Source organism: Lemur catta, unplaced genomic scaffold (assembly GCF_020740605.2).
Source record: "Lemur catta isolate mLemCat1 unplaced genomic scaffold, mLemCat1.pri scaffold_66_ctg1, whole genome shotgun sequence".
NCBI lineage: Eukaryota > Metazoa > Chordata > Mammalia > Primates > Lemuridae > Lemur > Lemur catta.
This window is the reverse complement of record NW_025423865.1, coordinates 62,473-77,379: the sequence shown is the minus strand read 5'-3', so window position 1 is coordinate 77,379 and position 14,907 is coordinate 62,473. Positions and strand designations below refer to the sequence as shown.

Sequence of the window (14,907 nt, the reverse complement as noted above, 5' to 3'; positions counted from 1 at the left end):
AGCCTGACACCTGAAACTCGTCTAACCTTGTTCAGGGGCTTTGGAGTTTTTATTACTTTTAAAGCCCACTGGGCATAAATTCAGTTTCGTGTGTGCTGTGTATGCAAGACCAACCCATCTCCCGCATGCACGGGGAAGAACGCGTGACAGTCAAGCGGCTCCGTCTCCCGAGTAACTTTTTTATCGGTTAGTCCTGAAATTTCCACAGGCAGCAAACGTCAAGCACCGGCCTGGCCACGCGCACAGACCGGGCCCTGGCGCCTCCCGGGGCGGATCTGTCCACCCTGGTCCCGCCGGGCCCAGCCCCGGCCCGCTCCGCCCGGGGCCCTGACCCGCGCCCCCCTCGCTGGCTCGGGCAAAGCAGGGCGCCTCGTCGCGAGCGCGGGGCTCCCCCGACCGCCCGCCGCGCGTGTCCCGAAACCGTCCCGGCCCGCGCCCGCCCGCCGTCCCCACCCGGGTCGCACCCACGCCTGGCCCGGCGGCCGCACCCCAGTCGCCCGTCCAAGGCCCCCGCGACTCCCCCAGAGGCCGCGCCCGGAGCCCGTAGGCGCCCCCGGAAGGGGGTCCCGCAGGGGACTGAGCTCGCAGGGTCCTCTCCTCTCCGGACACGCTCTCCTCCAGCCGCGCTCACCTGGCCGGCTCCCGCCGAGGGGCCGCCCGCCCGCACCCCGGGCCGCGGCGGGAGCGGGGCTCGGCGGGTCCGCAGTCGTCACGGCGCGGGGCGGGGGCTCCCTCTCGCCGGTCAGGCCCGCCCTTGAGTTTGACCTTTCCCCCCAGCCTGGCTGTGGGGAGGGGCCGAGGGGGCTCGTGCATGTCTCTGTGTGCGTGCGCGCTACCGGGCAAGGGGCCAGGGTCGCTCCCCGATGCCGGCGTCATTGCCATGACAACGGCAGCCCATACCCCCCCCCCCAGTTTTCCAATTCCTGTCCCCGCCCACCGTGTGCGTCCCTGGGCCTCTTGTGCTCTCTCACAGGAACGCACGCACTCTCAGAGCACTGGGGCGTTGGGAGGTCATCTGGGCCTCCTCGCTCCCTGTCCCTCTATCTCCGCCTCTCGAAGTTCGACCAATCCGGTGAGGAGTAGGTGTGGGCGGGGCGGGCTCGGTTCCCAGAGAGGTGTGAAAAATTTCCCAAGGCAGAGTGAAAACTGTTCCAGAGCGACAGAGCATGTCCAGTAGCAAAAGGGCGCGCTGGAGGCCAGTTTAGGAAAGAAGAGGAGGTGGCGGCATTGGGGTAGGTGAGAGAAATGTTAGGGCAGGTACTCTGCTGTCAGATTCGGACCCTGTGGATTGGAATGTAGCTCCGCCGCGTCTGGCTGTGTGACCTGGGGCGTGCTCCTTAAACACTGAACTGCACGTCCCGGGTAAAATGGGGATGGTGAGTAAAATCGACCGCTGTTCTTCCAAGGATCGAAAGAGAGAACGTGGGAAACGCCTCACCTGGCAAAGGGTAGAACCTAAACGCCTGGGTATTATTATGGAGCCCACATCCTCCGTATTTCACAGATGGAGGGGACAGGGGACTTAGTCAAAACTTAAGGGACTCGTTCCAGGTCAGGTAGTGGCAGAGAGCCAGGCTTCAAGTTCAGTAATCCTCATCCTACGTAGCCTGTCTTGTGCAGGGGCATCACAAATCCCTTGTGACCTGTGCGTCACTTCGTAGTCTTGCCTCCTTCCCAGCCCCGCGAAGGTTTAAAATTCCGCACATAGGGTTGAACAGCTTTGGGGCAACTTTTAGAAATTCAGCTTCTGAATTTGCCCCTGAACGACCAGCAGAACGGTGCTTTCCTCAATTCCCTTGGGGCCGCTGCATTTCTTCTAAAGTTTTGGTTAAAGCGTAAACACAGTAGCAAGGACCTCCAGGACCTCCACAATCCCTAGCTAGTGGAGGGAAGGTAACTCGGTTAACCAACATTTACCTAACATCCACCAAGCAGCAAATGTATTGAGCACCCTAATGCTTACCCACACCCTAATCCCTAACCCTAACCCTAGTTCTAACCCTAACCCATTCACCATTGTTTCTTAGGCCTGAGTACTACTCCATGGTATACATATACCAGATTTTATTAACCCACTCATGTATTCACGTGCACTTGGGTTGTTAACACCTCTTCGCAATTGTGAATTTTGCTGCAGTAAACATTTGAATGCAGATGTCTTTTTTATACAATATCTTTTGTTCTTTTGGGTAGATGCCCAGTAATGGGATTGCTGGATCAAATGGTAGGTCTATTTGGATCTCTTTGAGATATCTCCATATTGCTTACAACAGCGATTGCACTAATTTGCAGTCCCACCAGCACTGTATGAGTGTTCCTATCTCTCTGCATCCACACCAACATGTATTGTTTTGGGACTTTTTGATAAAGGCCATTCTCACTGGAGTTAAGTGATATCTGATTGTGGTTTTGATTTGCATTTCCCTGATGGTTAGAGATGTTGAGCACTTTTTATATGTTTGCTGGTCATTATTCTGTCTTTTGAAAAGTTTCTGTTCATGTCCTTTGCCCATTTATTGATGGGGTTGTTTGATTTTTCCATGTTGATTTTCTTAAGTTCTATATAGATTCTTGTTACCAGCCCTTTATTGGATGTATAGAAAGCAAATATTTTCTCCCATTTTGTAGGCTGTCTATTCACTCTAATGACAGTTTCCTTGGCTGTGCAAAAGCTTTTTAATTTGATCAGATCCAATTTATTTATTTTGGTTGCTGTTGTGATTGCTTTGGGGATCTTCTTCATAAATCCTTTACCTAGGCCAATGTCTAAGAGACTTCCCAACATTTCTTCCAGAATTCTTAAGATTTCATGCCTTAGGTTTAAGTCTTTTATCCAATGTGAGTTGATTTTTGTGAGAGGTGGGGATCTAATTTTAATCTTCTATGTGTGGATATCCAGTTTTCCCAGCACCACTTATTGAATAGAAATTCTTTTCTGCAATGTATGCTTTTGTGTGCTTTGTCGAAGATTAGATGACAATATGAGGATGGTATTATATCTGGGATCTCCGTCCTATTCCAAAAGTCTGTATCTCTGTTCTTGCGCCAGTACTATACTGTTTTGGCTGCTATAGCCTTGTAGTAAAGATTGAAGTCTGGCAGACTGATGCCTCCTAATTTGTTCTTTTTGCTTAAGATTGCTTTGGCTATACAAGGTCTTCTCTGGTTCCAGAAGCAGTGTAGAATTATTTTTCCTAAATCTGTAAAGGATGATGGTGGAATTTTGATATGGATTGCATTAATTGTATAGATCACTTTAAGTAGAATGGACATTTTAACAATATTGATTCTACCAATCCATGAACACGGTAGGGATTTCCATCTGTGCACATCCTCTACACTTTCTCAGTGTTTCATAGGTTCACCCTATACATATCTCTCACCTCGTTATATATATTGCTAAATATTTAATTTTCTTTGATGCTATTGTGAAAGGTGTTACATTTTTTATTTCATTTTTGGCTTGACTGTTATTGGCATATATGAATACCACTGATTTTTGTGCATTAAGTTTATATCCTGAGACTTCACTAAATTTATATATCAATTCCAGGGGTCTCTTGTTTGAATCCTTGAGATTTTCTAGGTATAATAGCATATCATCAGCCAAGAGTGAGAGTTCGACTTCTTCTGCCCCTGATCAGACACCCTTAATTCCCTTCTCTTGTCTGATTGCTATGACAAGCACTTCCAGCACTATGTTGAATAGAAATGGAGGTAGTGGGCAAACTTGTCTGGTTCCAGTGCTAAGTGGGAATGCTTTCAATTTTTCCCCTTTCAGTATGATATTGGCTGTGGGTTTATCATATATGGCCTTAATAATTTTAAGGAATGTTCCATCTATGCCTATTTTGTTAAGAGTTTTTAACATAAAAAAGTGCACTGTATTTTATCAAATGATTTTTCTGCATCTATTGAGAGAATCATATGGTATTTATTCTTTCTTTATTTATGTGGTAAATTACATTTATAGATTTGCATATGTTGAACCATCCCTGCATCCCTGGGATAAAGTGGACCCCACCCCCTGGTCATGGTGAATTACTTTTATAAATGCTCTTGGATTTGGTTTGCTAAAATTTTGTGGAGGATTTTTGCATCTATATTCACCAGTGATTTCCATCTGTAGTTTTCTTTCTTTTGCTACATCTTTTCCTGGCTTTGGCATCAAGGTGATACTGGTTTCACAGAATGAGGTGGGGAGGCTATCATCCTTCTCAATGTTGTTGAATAATTTCTGCAGTATAGGCGTGAGTTCTTCTTTGTAAGTTTGGTAAAATTCAGATGTGAATCCATCTGGTCTGGAACATTTTTTTCTTGTTGGAAGACTTTTAATTGCTGCTTCAATTTCTGTGCTTGATATTGGTCTGGTCGGGAATTCTATTTCTTTCTGATTGAGCCTAGATATGTTCTGTGTAAGCATTTGGAACTTGAAACTTTTCTCTAACTTTAAGACTGTTTCCAAAAGTTAATCAGAAATAAACAAATGAAGGAATGAATGATCAGAAAAATGAAAAGCCTTAGGCAAATTTTATTTCTCCAAGAAGAAAGAGTCATATAAATCAGTGCTTAAAATTAAAATTATAAACAGCTAACATTTTGGCAGTCTGAGGATGTAAAACTGGCTTTCATTTGCAAGACCTACTTAAAAGTCTTTCACATTGTATATTTTTTTTAAAAAAAAATTGGCACATATTTCCATGATGCTTTCTAAAGAATGTCTTCATTTAGATTTGACTCATCAGTGAATCTAGAGAAGAAGCTCTTCCACAGGAGAATATCCAGCAGCATCTGGAAAGGAAAGACAGAGTATTATTTACCTAACAGATTTCATTGGAACTAAGTGAAAGTGAGTAAAAAAGAGTCAAGAAGTGTATCAGCATGTTAATAATAAAAAATATGTATGTACAAATGTAATATAAAATTATTATTAAATATAATTTGCCTGTAGTTGCACATTGAATTAATTGTCATTGTGGTTAGGTATCAGAGCTTCTGCTTTTCTGAGTCTTCATTCAGTTAACAACCATGTGCTAAGGTACTATGACAAGCACTGGTATACAAGGTAAGGATAATACAGCCACATCATTGACCTCAATAATCATATAGTATACTATGAAAAACAAAACAGACAAATAGGCAATTTCCATGCAGAGTCATAGAGACTATAACAAGTTTAAAAGAAGGCACAATTGGAACACACAGAAGGGCCATATGTCTAAGTCTTCTCTCCAACACTATAAACTTTGTGATGCAGTGATATGGAAGTTGATAGCTGAGAGACAAGGAAAATGTGTGCCAGATAGAGGGCAGCAGCAAATGCAAAGTGCTGGACGTGAGGAGGAATGCTGTAGAATTCTAAGTAGTGGAGTTTAGTGAGATGCTACGGCAAAGGGGCAGAGTAGGTACATGGTAAGAGGTAAGGCTGAATAAACTAACAAGAACCACATTAATATGGGTGCTTTTTCCCATGCTAAGAAATATGGAACTTTTTCTGAGGGCAAAAGTACACCAATGATATAGTGAATGACTCATTTACAATGTCACCCGTCAGGTGACTGCATGTGAACTGCAAGTGCTTGGCTAAATGTTGCTAGTGAATCTGGGGTCTTTTGGCCTGAAGTTGCTAACCTAAAGGTAGAAAGTTGAAGATGCCTTGGTTTTCTGAGAATAGTTCCAGTGTGCTGGCTGACACACTGACAGATTCGTGGGGATGGCAGGAGTAAATAAAGTGTAGAGCCAGAAAAAAAAAAGTTAAATACACTTCATGAGATTTGTAAAAAGCTATGAAACATGATGATGCAATCACGAGGCACAAGTATACTCTTCAGTATGAATGCTAGTGTTTTCAGATCTTTAATTACATGTGTGGATGAGGAAATATTTAATGCAGTATCTATTAACCAAACAATAGAGAGGAAAGCCACTTGTTTTTTACAGTTGATCTCAGAAATCATTTTGTTAATCTCAATTTCATTCATAAAATTTGACAGGATACCTTCTTCCAGTTCTATAGTTATTTCTTCATAATATTCCTGCCATATCTCAAATAAGTCAAATACTATTTATAATATTTAGGTAAATCAGATATATTTTCATGAGACGATTGCAAAGACTAAACTTCAGTTGAGAAGTGCTTAAATAGAAAAATAATCACAGAAATAAAATAAAATTCCTATTTATTTACATGCAGACAATAGAGAATATATATGTGTGATGCTACTTACATTCATCTAATAAAAAGCACAATTAATATTGGTCTATTGAATATTCATCATTTCAAAAGGGTAGCATTTTCTCTTATCAGTACAAAGGGTGCAGAATTCAAGTAAGATTTTCGCATGAATGTGTTACTTTGTAATTCTTAGAAAAATCCTGCCTTTTATATAAAAGTATGATGAGTTCTTCTCACTTTGATGGATTTTTCCTTAAAATTAAGTTGCTATAGTCCACTTCTAGAAAATTAAAATTTTAAAATATGCTTTATGCTGCTAACTTTTTAGCTCAAAGTCTTAAATATACACATGAGGAAAGTGGCACTATCATAATGTCATGTGAATATTGTGGCAGAGATTAAATAAAAATATTTTGCTGTCTGTATTATGACTAACGTTTTTTCATATGAACACAAAGAGTTCATAAAATTTGCTTGAAAAAAGGAAAAATATGCATTACAGCCAGTTTTCAAACCTAGTTTCTTAGATTCATGATCTTCTAGAATTAGAATAAGGCAAAAAATATATGGTTCTTTAATTGTTACTTTGATTTATTTTCAGAAATTAGTACCAAGTTTCTGAAACATCTGACTACTTATAGATGCAATTATCTACTTGTTTATGAAATGTGTGAAAACATTTCAAACTATATTGTAAATGTTCTCATCTAGAAATTTCTTATTTAAATCTTTTATATAAAAGATATTGTCCCTCTATCCTCCTGCCTAAGCCTCCCAAGTAGCTGGCACTGCCGTATGCACTGCCGTATGCACTACCGTGCCGAGCCTTTAAAATTCTCCCCCTAGTCAAAAATGGTGAAACATTGAACAAATATCTTAAACTGGGTCAAGTATACTTGAACTATTTTTTTTTTCCTAAACAGCTCTACAATTACCATACCTTTTCATTGTTGAATACATTTTGAGATTTTCCAGAAATAGATTCTTTGGTGAAATCAAATTTTGGATTGGGATGCTCTTCTTACATCTTCAGGGGACATGGGCACCATGTTTGGCATTCCATGGAGTTCTGGGTAGGAAGAATATAATTGATTCTGTTTGGTCATCATTGCTGTTTAAAGACTCTTGATGGTCTTTGCAATCATAGTCACAATCATTCAAATGATACCAACACAGAGAGACAAAAGTGAATGCCATTTTAAAAATTCAAATGTTTGCTTGATTTAACTATTTAAAAAGTGCTGTTCAATTGCCCATCAACAGGCACATTTTACAGAATTGAGATAAAAATGCTATAATTACCATGGGAATTAAAGGTGTATTACTACTTATGTGTAAGAAAAAGACAAATCTTTTAATTTAAAAAGAGAAGTTAATCTTTGTAGTTCTACAGGTTTATTTAATTCATAAAGCTTATTTATCTTGGCTTGTTATAAATAATAAACATCCAGATGTGGTTAAGTGTTTGCATGCCAATCATTCCCTTATGATTAAGGGCGGAAAATTTGATATGGTAGAGGAAAATCTTAAAAGTGTTATGAATCACAACCACAGTCAAACTAAAATCAATTAGAAGGAAGCCAAAGCACCTCTCAATATACTTTCTGTTATTAGCCAATAAGATTCAATCTCTAAAATTTAACTTATATGCAGCTTTTAAAGAAATTTAAAAAGCGTCATTTTCATTACATATATTGAATAGCATTAATATTACTACATGGGTATCTCTTAAAAATGAGAGCTGCAGGGACTTTAAGAAAATGGAAAAATTTCTCTTTCCTCTCTTTATTAACACAGAAAATTATAACCTTTACTTAGCATGCATAGGTCCTTTAAAAAACTCAGTATTTCACCAAATAAAAACAAGTATTATATCAGAATTCGGAAACCCAAAGGAAAGAAGATAATATAACTAACCTCACTCAAGTTGTTCTTCATGCCGGTATGTGAAGTCCATGGGCAGGAAAAAGAGAACGTTGAGTATTCTTTTGAAGTAAATTCTCTGTGAAGACCTAAACCATTATTAAGATTGCCACCAGGAGGTGACTATAGGACTGTCCATGAGTGGTAAAGAAAGTTCTGGTCTCCTGTCTCCACAAAAAGATTGCTACTGAATGCTGCTAGTCTCTCAGTAGTTCTGTGAAGACTGCAAAAGACAAAGTTTAGTAGTTCATTTTTTTCCTAAATGATTCCTCAGTGATTATATATTTAAAAAGTGACCTTGAGAGAAAATGGAATTTCCCACTAAATAGTGTTTTAACTCGGAAAATGTGTCACAGCATGCCGACTCTGTGCAGTTATAGTTTTGCAATTGTTCTAAAGAAGTATAAGCATTCCTAGGGGAATGTCTGAAAATAGTAATTCAAATGAAGTAAGGAGCAGAGAGAAATGTCTAACAATAATGTGAGGCTTAACAGGTAACACTTGCTGCCTTCTGGAATGGATCTATTTATAACATTCTTGAGGGTGTCATTAGAAATACTTGTATTTAAAGGGTTAGTAAGTGAAACATTACTAACCTATTGGAAATATGTTATTAGCTTGAATATAATGGCCATTCACTATGTGTAAGTAGATCAAAACACAACATTGTACTCCTTAGATACATACAGTAAAATGCTTATCACTAAGAAAAGGTAGAAATTATTGTATTTAGTAAGGCAGTATAAAGAAGTTAATATACTGAGTGCCAGAAACCACCAAGAGTAGCTGCAGTAATTGACTCTTTTGGTTTACTTTGTAATCTTTCAAAAAGTAGATAAACTCATTAATATTTCTATTTAGGGACTGGTAACAAGCAATTTTATAACAGCATCATTGTCTAAATTATAAGACTTCAAAAATACTTAGCTGAAAGCCTATTAGGTCAGGTTAATGACATGAGAATATTAAGGGGAAAGAAAGTCATAATAAAACAAAAAAGATGGAGAGATATAAACTGTTCTGGACTACCATTAAAATTATAGTATGTACTTAGCTTTCATGTCCCACTAATGTCATAAACCTGTCTCACTAAAAAGCATGTTTTCAAGGCAAATTAATGAACTAAATTTATTTTCTATTCCATACTTTGACTTACTTTTTAATTTTGTTTGACAAGTATTTTCTAGCTTCCAATTCTAATTGATAGAGGTGCTTGTATTTTCCCAATTCAATATAATGAAAGACTTCTCAAGAAGTTTTCCTGTTGGAGACTTCAGATTCAAGATCTTTCATTCTGAGTTCCATCTGACTTCTAAGTGAAGTTCTCTGTATTCTTCAGATGCTGCTTGTGCCTGAATCAAATTAAAAGGATACATTTTTAGCAGTGACAACCTGAACAATTCTTGCATATTTGTTTCCTTCACTTTTAAATCAGACAGCCATTTTATTTTATTTTATTTTATTTTATCTTAAATTTTCGAGACAATGTCTCCTGTCACCCAGATTGGAGTGCAGTGGCCCAATCATAGTTCACTGCAGCCTCAAATTCCTGAGCTCAACCTATCCTCCTGCCTCTACCTCCTGAGTAGCTGGGACTGCAGGTGTGCACCACCATGCCTGGCACATTTTATTACTTTTTGTAGAGATCGGGTCTCATTATGATGCCCAGGCTGGTATCAAACTCCTGGCCTCAAGTGATCCTCCCACCTCAACCACCCTGGGAGGCATGAGCCACTACACCCAACCTCAGAGAGCAATTTTAAATATGTGACAAAAGAAGCTGAGGTTTAAAACATTTAACATCAATTGTCAACTAAATTGATAATTTCATCTGGCTTATAAAGAATTGAATCATTCCTCAATTACTACTTATGTGATCTGATAGTCCAAAGAAAAATAGGTGTAATTTAAAATTTTAAAATTTGAACAATTTAACAGAAATACAATTCAAGAATATGGTACAATTTCTAAATCACAATTTTTTTCTTTTCCTAATAGTCTTCTTTTATGCTAACTGGCCCAAATAATCAAATGATTCTCTAAGGAGTATCAGCCTTCTCAAAGATCCATTTAGTTACAATGATGACAGAAACTAAAAAAGCTAAAGGGAGCAACAGAGGCAACCTTCCTTCTAGAAATCTGCAAATCCAATTGCTGTAATGGAAACAGAGGAAACACACACAATGTACACATCAAAAATATAATGTGCAGTGAAATAAAGTAAGTGCATTTCACACTTAACTAACCTGTAAAAATAGATTGACTTGTTTGAATTTTTCTACAATACCTTTCTTGTGCTTTCTTCAATCTCTCACTTATAGTGTTCAACTTCACCACATTGAAAGCGCAAAAATCCTGTGGTGCTGGATGAAGGTTGGAGATATCAGTATATAAAGAGATGAATATACAGATTATATAGAGATATAAGTATAACCATGGGTTCATACACACACAGATTTTCTAGTTCTGACTGCCAAGAAGCAATGAAAATAAATCTTCGTTTCTATTTTTTTATCTTTCATTTTATTAGTTTTTTTTATTTCTTGGTTTCTAAATAACATTTTCAACTATAAGGAGTCAGGTCTTTGGAGAAATGATTGATTCTAGGACCAGGCCAATGAAAATACCAGATGATCCTGGAGCATCCTGTGGTGCCAAAAACAAATTTAAAAAGTGTCCAAGAAGAAAAGGAGAGGTCACGTCAAAGAGGCATAGAGCTTACCTGAACAAGCTACCAATTGCCAAAGCTAGCACTATCTGAGCAACAACAAGAAATAGTGTGATATTGGGGGGTTATAATCCAAAGTGAAATATAAATATACATGAGTCATACTCATAAAAATAATATGATGGATAAATAAATGGGAGAGAGGAATCATCTTTCCTATGGAAGAGTTTCCAATAATTTATGTAGAAAACATGGGGAAATAGGAAATCACTATTAGAACACCACAGCAGTAGTCGCTGCAGGCAAGATCCAAAGTCGGATCGATATTATTGGGTGAAACCTGAAAACGAGATTTGTAAAAGCTCAATATATATTTAACCACATATTTACTACCTGCTGTGGTTAGTCTGATGCAATTATTACATACACAGTGTGGAAAGGGAAAGATAGTAAGTTCACATTGGAGAAACCTGGCAGACTCCACCTTAACCAGGTGATCATGGTTAATGTCAGCAGTGATACCTTGCCCCCGTATGATGTGAGGAAAAGGTCGCTTCGCCTTTGTGTTAGTCTCTCCACAAATCCATAGCCCCAAACTAGACAGAGAAGCATAAACTAGGGGAATTCTATAAATATATAATCTGTATTCATAAAAAGTGCCAAGGTCATGAAAAACAAGGAAAAAGTGAGAAACTGTCAAGATTTGGGAAGACTACAGAATCATAATGACTAAACACAACACTGTATCTAGTACTGGATCCTGGAACAGACAAAAATAGGAATGGAAAAATGGTAAAATTCTAATGAATTACACAATATAGTTAATAGTACCATAGCAATGTTATTTATTTTTTTTAGTTTTGTTAAATGTATTATAGTTAAATAACATGTAAACCTTAGGGGAAGTTAAGAAAAGGACATGTGGAAATTCTGTGCAGTCTCTGGAATTCTTCCTTAAATCTAAAATTATTTCAAAATATATTTTTAAATAAAGCATGGAGGAGAATAAACTCTGCAAAGTATGGAGGAGAGCAGTAGGGTTCTTTGTTTTCATAGGGAGGTCAGAGAAGTTCTGACACCATTGTCATATTGTATCTCCAGCAAAGAGGAAGCCAAGCCTGGGCCATGTCTACAAAACCCTGATGACAGAGTGAACAGCAGATAGAGGGGAACTGAGGCAAGATGCTGGCATGTTCAGGGAAAAGAATAACAGCAAAACCAACAAGGCAGGTAAGACAGGGATGAGGTCAGAGAGGAGCACTGGGAGTGGCAGGAGGGATCTGTTAGCCCTGGGGAAGAATCTGGGCTTTGCTGTGTCACCTGAAACCATCTTAGGTGTTTGAACTGTGGGGTGGCTTGCACTGTCTTGAAGGCAAGACCCTCTTCTGGTTTCTGAGAATAAAATGTGGATGGGCAAGGACTAAGGCAGCAGAGGCCATCTGAGATAGAAAAGGACAATAAAAACTACAGCAAAAGATGATGCTATTTGGGTGAGAGCAGTGGTGGAGAGGCAGTGAGGCCTCACAGATACCAGATAAAAGTATAATTTAGGGCCCCAGCACTGGTGGATATATGACATATGGGTTTAAGTGAAAGAGAGACAGCAGGGATGACAGCAAGAACACTTTCCTAAGCTACTGGTATGATGTGGTTGCCATTAACTGAAAAACAGAAAGATTGGAGAGGAAGAAGATTGCAAAGCAGAAGAATGGGAGAATAGTGATTCCAAATGACTCCCAGGTACAAAGGCTAAGTGACCCCACAGGCAACTGGACATCCCAGACTGTAGATCAGGAGTGTGGGACCAGGCTGGATATATACAATCATGAGCCATCAGCACAGTGATGCTATTTAAAGTCATCAGACTATATAAACTTCCCTCTGAAATAAGTTTAGAAAATAAAAACAAAGAAGAAGGAAAACAAACTATCAAAGGAGTCTGCAAAGGAATGGTTCCTGATGTAGGAGGGTAAATGAGACAATGTGGTGTTCTAGAAGCCAAATGAAGAGAGCTTTAAAACTAGACAAGAGTGGGGATGAACAAGGCCAATGATTACTCCAATATTAAATTAAGATGAAGGCTAAGAATTAAACTTTGGATCTAGGAAGAGGCCAATGGTGACTGACCGTGGCAAAGTTGGGAGAAGGGGAAGATGGCTTGTATGAGTTCTACATAGAATTGGAGGAGAAGAATTGAAAACTATAAATATTGATATAAATTGGAAAAGAGAAATAGAGTGGCTTGAGGAGAATATATGGTAAAAAAAGAAGGTATTATTTATTTTCGAGAAGCAAAAATTACAAAATAATAGTGAGGAGAAATTCTCAGTGCATCAGGGGGCATTGGTCAATGTCTAGAGGTATATCCGTGTGTAGAACATGGTAGATAGATTCTAGTGCAAGGGGGAGGGTTTGGTGTGAAAGGGGCATGGGCAGTGAGCATGCCTATGGCATCAGGAGAGAAGGCCAGGGCATAGACACACACAGCATGCAGGTGGACAGGTGTGGAGAAAATATGGAAGATCCCTTCTGATTGTTTCTGTTTTCTCAGTCTCAGTAGGAAGAAGGACCTCCACCAAAGAGTGAGCACTAGAGGTTTTGGAGGTTTGCAGGAAGAAAAGCTGTGAAATATTAAAAAAAAATACCGTGGGAGCATCACCAGACTAGAGAACATGTTAGAATTTGGGGGCAACACTGAATACCTTCATGAAGTTACTGGTCATGAGTCAAAGTGAGAACAAAGCTTAGATACCCTAGCAGAAATCTTGTCTGGATGAGATGCTGGTGGTTGATCATTAGATTCATCACCTAGCCCAGGGCTGTTGGTTGATGCCTGAGACCCATGGAGGAAGGGACAAAGAATCATATGTAAAAAAGCAAAAGAAAACACTGCACCACTAAAAGCTTTGAAATATTAACACTACTTTTAAAGCATGTAAACAAAAGATGAGAAGATGACCGTCTCTCCCCATCCCACCGCTCATCATGGAGCACCTCAAAGAATCTCCTGCTTTGGCACTGGTGGAATTTTCAGCCTTACCAGGTGAAAGTGGTGGTGACCTGAGGAGGATTATGGGACCTGTGAGTGTGCACAAGCAGGAGGACACTGCTGGACCCACGAAGAGGAAAAGGATCAAGATGTGAACACCATGTGGTGACTGACTAGAACGTCTCACCACGAAGGTCCCTCTGAGAGTTCCCAGAAGGACCTGAATGTAGACTCTGTCGATAAAAGATTCATGAAGGTTTGCTGTGGGAGGAGGAATTCTAAACACAAACCTTGCTCTGGCTGGTACAGAAGGGAAAGTCAAAAAGATTTAAAGCACAAGTGGACCTGGCACATCACTGCTTGCTTGAAGACAGAAGAAAACCCATGAGATGGAGTGCAGATAGTTATAAGATGCCATGATTGGACCTTGGCTAACACCCAGCAAAGAAATAGACCCCATCCCCAAAACTGTGAGGAACTGAATTCTAGCAACCTGAATGAGCTTGGATGCAGACTTCTCCATAGAGCCTGCAGACAAAAAACCCACCTGGATATCAGTTTGATTTCAGTCTTCTGATACCCTGAGCAGAGAATCCACCCAAACTGGGAGCTCTTTGTTAATAAATGAGTGTTGTTTTAAGCCCCTAAATTTGTGGTAGTTTGTTATGCAACAATAGAAAACTAGTACACTAGTCTTCATACATCTCTAGTGCAGGGCCTCATGAGCTTTAGAACCAGGACATTCATGTCTGGTCGGTGGCACTCAGGGAACTCAGTGAACTGGGGCCGTGGGGCATCAGGTTCTCTCAGAGGCATCAATGTACCTGGAAAATTGTGCTCATCTCCACAGTGACGGAGTTAGTTCCTGAGATCTTTTCCCAAAACTTGTTGGGTTAAACTTTGACCATGATTCAGTTTCAAAGCCATTATATTATATAACATAATTCTATCCACAGACTCCCATTTACTTATAGAAGAATAGTAGGACTTTAATAGGCTGTGAAAAAGTTTTACAATGTTGATAATCACAAATGAGACCCTATTAACACTCATTATATCTGTGCCTCCAGTTCATTATTTCTTAGGATAATCAAATGAAGTTGTCACACAGAAGGACTATAGTTTTTATTGTGGAAATTACAGTTTTTTTTC

The 14,907-nt window shown here is 39.5% G+C and overlaps 1 protein-coding gene and 1 long non-coding RNA gene across 8 annotated transcripts in view; one reads left to right on the top strand and one right to left on the bottom strand.

The window, feature by feature from the left end:
* Positions 1–978: 978 nt before the first annotated feature.
* Positions 979–14,404, top strand: LOC123629994. 4 transcript variants are annotated; one of them, XR_006732509.1, is made up of 4 exons: positions 979–1,072; positions 4,732–4,849; positions 11,868–11,996; positions 13,318–14,404. It is a non-coding gene; the product is annotated as an uncharacterized LOC123629994 (long non-coding RNA). The 4 variants fall into 4 exon arrangements; XR_006732508.1 differs by lacking the exon at positions 979–1,072 and adding an exon at positions 1,141–1,232; XR_006732511.1 differs by lacking the exon at positions 979–1,072 and adding an exon at positions 1,149–1,236.
* LOC123629983 (ankyrin repeat domain-containing protein 26-like) overlaps positions 4,517–14,907 on the bottom strand; it is a 47,241-nt gene continuing 36,850 nt past the window's right edge. For 3 of the 4 annotated variants that reach the window (XR_006732488.1, XR_006732490.1, XR_006732489.1), the window contains 4 exons: positions 10,386–10,461; positions 9,255–9,450; positions 8,093–8,321; positions 4,517–4,791 (listed from right to left, as the gene is read on the bottom strand). The gene's annotated coding sequence lies outside the window, so the exon portion shown is untranslated. Of the gene's footprint in view, positions 4,792–8,092; positions 8,322–9,254; positions 9,451–10,344; positions 10,462–14,907 lie in introns of all 4 variants that reach the window. The other variant, XR_006732491.1, reaches the window with a different exon arrangement.